Source organism: Triticum dicoccoides, chromosome 6B, assembly GCF_002162155.2.
Source record: "Triticum dicoccoides isolate Atlit2015 ecotype Zavitan chromosome 6B, WEW_v2.0, whole genome shotgun sequence".
NCBI lineage: Eukaryota > Viridiplantae > Streptophyta > Magnoliopsida > Poales > Poaceae > Triticum > Triticum dicoccoides.
This window is the reverse complement of record NC_041391.1, coordinates 88,819,185-88,824,227: the sequence shown is the minus strand read 5'-3', so window position 1 is coordinate 88,824,227 and position 5,043 is coordinate 88,819,185.

Genomic DNA, 5,043 nt, shown 5'->3' with positions numbered 1-5,043 from the left:
CTGCCCCGCTGCCATCCAGGGCTAGCCCCACACCGCTGCATCCTCTTCCTTCCTCTCATCCCCACGCGACGATGACAGCAAGGACGGCACGCTACGCCCACCCCCTCCACTCCACCAGAGGTGCCCCTCCCCGCCCCCGTCCTCCTCACGCTCGAGGACCCCCAGTCGCCCGCAGCCCCGGCGTCCTACCAGGTCCTGCTCGCCGTCCTCGCCTGCATCGCCCTCGGCACGCTCGTCTCCCTCTCCTCCTTAGTGCCCAGCGGGAGAAGCATGAGGCGACGCTGCTGATGCTCAGCGGGAGAAGCAGCGGCGGAAAATCAATGAAGCCGGACACCTCCTCCACGGCAGCGCCTTCGTCCCCGACGACACCCAGCAGCAGCCCACTCCCGGTACTACTGCCCCCCTTCTCTCTCCCTCTCGCTCATGCTGCGGTCAGTACTCCGATTATTATCAAAATTTCCCTCTCTAGTATGCTAAGCTATAATTTTCAGTAGTATTCTGCATATGACCGAAATGGTTTTGTGAGGACACTGCAGCATGATGTCTGCACTTTTAATATGAGTGAGATGGATTTTTGACGATAGTTTTGGTTTTGGATTAAGTATCAATGAGATTTGCCGACCGGGTCCAAGATGCTTGCTTAGTTGCTTTGGAAGAAGAGTCTTTGCCCTGTTCTGCTCCTACACATGGGGGTATTAGGAGGATTCAATGTTTTGATGAGATGGATTTAGGTTCCGCTTAATTCTGGACGAGATCGCATGTGATCACTCAAGCGACGCAATCTGGACGAGAACCTCGTTGGACAGATTCCTGAGAAGATAGGCTACGATTTGTTCGTCCTGGATTAACCAGGGGGCATAGGCAGGGTTCACAGCAACCTGATCCTTGTCGCCGGTGGTCTTTGTGGTGATTGTTTTGCAAGGTTCTTAGATGGTTTGATCGAGGTAACCGTATAGGCCAGCGCCCATGATCTGTGATCTGGCTTGAGCGTGCCATAGGATATAGTTGGTGCGGGTAAGAGGTTTAGATGTGTTGTTGTTGAGGCCAGGGGACATGACAGAGGTGAAAGACGACATGGTGGGTGAAGGTTAATGGCGCTAGATGTGATGGAAGGGACTGCTCTGTATACCATGTAGAAACCTATGGTTAAGCATCTCAATCTCCATACATGGAGACCCGCGGAGTATATATTGATTGTGGGAGTCGGTACAGGAGATGGCAGCGTCAAGGCTAACCATCGAGATATATTACAGGAGGATTTAGGAGATAAGAGAGATAAAACACAAAAAGAATAAACCTCCTAACTACCATGCCGTGAGCCTGAAGGCCTCATAGCGTGTTACAAAGCGACATGCTAAACCTGTACAAGATATGTGTTTAACAGTTGTAGCTAGGTAAATTACTCTGTTCAAGTTCACCGTCATGTTTTATTAGAAAGTACATTGTCTATGGATAATGCATCTCAGGGGATCGCAGTGAGGATGAAAGGTTTGGAGAAATGCAAAATGATAAAATTAAGACGTTGGTATACAAAGAACTATCAGGAAAATATACACCATCAATCATTCACCATAAGGACACATCAGGGCAGTAGCTGAGTGGAGAACTAATTAAAATGTTTCTCCTGGATTTCTGTTTTTCTATACTAGAGATGGGTCTTAGATAGTCTGCTAGAGTAGCCACACAAACCAAGGGCTTTAGTCCCTATAGCTATAAGATGACATCTGCTCTTTGGCTTTTCCCTCTTTATGTGTGACAAGATTGTCTGATTGTGAAATGCATGTAGTTCATTAAGAACTTATGGTTTAATTATAACATTAACACTTTTGAGCCATGACCTGACCTTATATACTGCTGTAATCAAATAGCAATAACCTAACATACTTTGACCTAAACCAATGTTGCTTGGTCAATAAATAGCGTGCTGACTTGCTGGTTCAGTTTAGACATGTAGGCAGAAGCCAATAATGGCATGCTGCCTTGCTGGTTCAGTATAAAGTATGTTAGGTTATTGCTCTTTGCTTGTTGATCTAACAACCAATGCTATGGTGTATAGGTCTATGGACAAATAGGTGCAAGGAGGGCTTTGTTTGGTGCAACGCAAGACAATAGCCAATAGATGTTTAAACTGCCAGTTAATGGAGTACTGAACATGTTGGTTTGTCGACGATTGCTGTAACCCACTTCAGATGACGTATAGATTACTAAAAGTTTTTTAGTATTCAGTATTTATCTTTTCTTACATATATATACACGATTTACTACATTTATGTATATCTTACCTTTCAACTCATGGCCAAATTCACTTGATCAATTTTCAGTAGCCAATCTGATGAATGGTTTGGAGTTTGGCTGCAAATAAACTTGAGACTAAGAGCATTTGTAAATAGCATCAATGCATAAGTAAATATTTCCCCGCACTTCTATTTCATGATTAGGCTGTCCCAGTATTTGATTACCAGGTATGTTTGGTTTGCCAATTTTGTATGGGATGTATCATTTTGTTGACCATTCGATGAGTTCAGTATACGACCATCAAGCCAGATGTTGTGGCGACAGACACGAGGCAACCATACATCTACTGTGAAGGACTACTCTATGGCCTTTTACTCGCTATCATTTAGCCATACAAAGCATAGAGGGATTATGTACACAAGTTGCCATCTGTATGATTCATGTAATGTATTTGATACTTCTATAGTTTTATCATTGTAATCAGACAACTCGAGTGCGCTAAAATCACTGTGCATACTATTTCATTCTATTGTATTTAAAAACGATTATTCATATTGGGTTGCCTGTCGTTTGGAGGGTAACGCGTGGCAAGGCGCGTGACCAACACGTAGGTTCCTACTAACTTAACATTACTTACTTGACCAAAACGTTTGGACCGGCACCCTCCTGATCTAGCTGCATATGATGGTATAGCTTGTGCAACTGACTTGGGAAGGATTTCGTTATAGCCCAATGATGATTGCCTCTCTTTTCAACCATTCACCCTCTGCATGACATGATCAATCAAGTGCTGAAAACAATTTGTTTTATCCATCCCCGCTTTAGACGGCAATCCCAAATACTTATCATTGTGCGCTTTTGTCATGATATTTAGCAAAGCACAAAATTTGGGTCTTCACATGAACATCAGTATTGGGACCGAAGAAAACACTAGATTTATCCAAACTCAGCAATTGTCCGGATGTAGCACAATATAAGTCCAAGATTCTCTTTAAAGTTTCGCATTGTCCATATGTGCTTTAATAAGGATCAATGAGTCGTCTGCAAACATGAGATTAGATATTAATGAGGCCTCTCTGTACACCTTTATGTGCAGTAGATTCCCATCCTCCTCTTCATGTGCAAGTAATGCAGTTAAATCCTCCATACATAATAGGAATAAGTATGGTGATAGAGGATCTCCTTGACGTAAACCTCTTGTGGGTTTGAAAGTACCAGTTTCAATAGAATTAAAGTGAATAGAATACTCGTCTGTAGTCCCACATTGCATCACCAGGTTGACCCAATCCTCATGAAAACCCAAGTTCAGCAAGATCTCTTCCACGAAAACCCATTCAACATGGTTATAAGCCTTGTGTATGTTGTAACACCCTGAAAATCCAAAAACCCTAGGAGTCGAAGAAACACAATTCCAGCTGCCACAAGTTCCAGAACCACCAGATCCAATTTAGACACCATCACGGAGGGGTTCATCACCCTCATTGGTGTCTCTTCGATGATGCGTGAGTAGTTCATTGTAGACCTACGGGTCCATAGTTAGTAGCTAGATGGATTCGTCTCTTTTGATTCTCAATACAATGGTATCTTGGAGATCTATTTGATGTAACTCTTTTTTGCGGTGTGTTCGTTGGGATCCGATGAACTTTGAGTTTATGATCAGATCTATTTTATCCATGAAAGTTATTTGAGTTTTAATCTCTTACATGCATGATTGCTTATAGCCTCATATTTCTTCTTCGAATCTTTGGTTTAGTTAGGCCGACTAGATCGATTTTTCTTGCCATGAGAAGAGGTGCTTTGTGATGGGTTTGATCTTACGGTGCTCAATCCCAGTGACAGAAGGGGACATGACACGTATGTATCGTTGCTATTAAGGATAACAAGATGGGTTCTATTCCTACATGAATAGATCTTGTCTACATCATGTCATCATTCTTATTGCATTACTCTATTTCTCCATGAACTTAATACACTAGATGCATGCTGGATAGCGGTCTATGTGTGGAGTAATAGTAGTAGATGCATGCATGAGTCGGTCTACTAATTTGGACGTGATGCCTATATAATGATCATTGCCTGGATACGGTCATAATTATTTGAAATTCTATCAATTGCCCAACAGTAATTTGTTTACCCACCATAAGCTATTTTTCTCGAGAGAAGCCACTAGTGAAATCTATGGTCCCCGGGTCTCTTCTTTATCATATGTTCCTTTGATATCTATTTTTATTCGCTTTTATTTTCAGATCTATTAATCCAAAAACCCAAAAATACCTTGCTGCAATTTTTTTTAGTTTATCTTGCATTCCCGCGAGATCTATTTATCCAATCTACTACAATTTTATCTATCTTTTTACCCGAGAGGGATTGACAACCCCTCTTTTACGTCGGGTTGAAAGTATTTGTTCTTTGTGCGCAGGTACCATTTACATAGTGTTGTTTGGTTCTCCTACTGGTCCGATAACCTTGGTCTTATCACTAAGGAAAATATCTAGCCGTGCTGCATCATCCCTTCCTCTTTGGGGAAATACCGACGTAGTTCAAGCCGCATCAGCAACCACTAGTAAAAAAAGCCCCATTCGGACCGGTTCGTGAGGCCCATTTGTCCCGGTTCATGAACCGGGACTAAAGGGTCGTTACTAAAGCCCTCTCCCTTTAGTCCCGGTTCGCCCAGGAACCGTGACAGATGGGGGCTCCACGTGGCCGCTGCCGCTTGCCCAGGCAGGGGGGCCTTTTGTCCCGGTTGGTGCCACCAACCGGGACCAAAAGGCTTCCACGTGTTAGCATTTCAGCTGCTGGGTTTTTTGT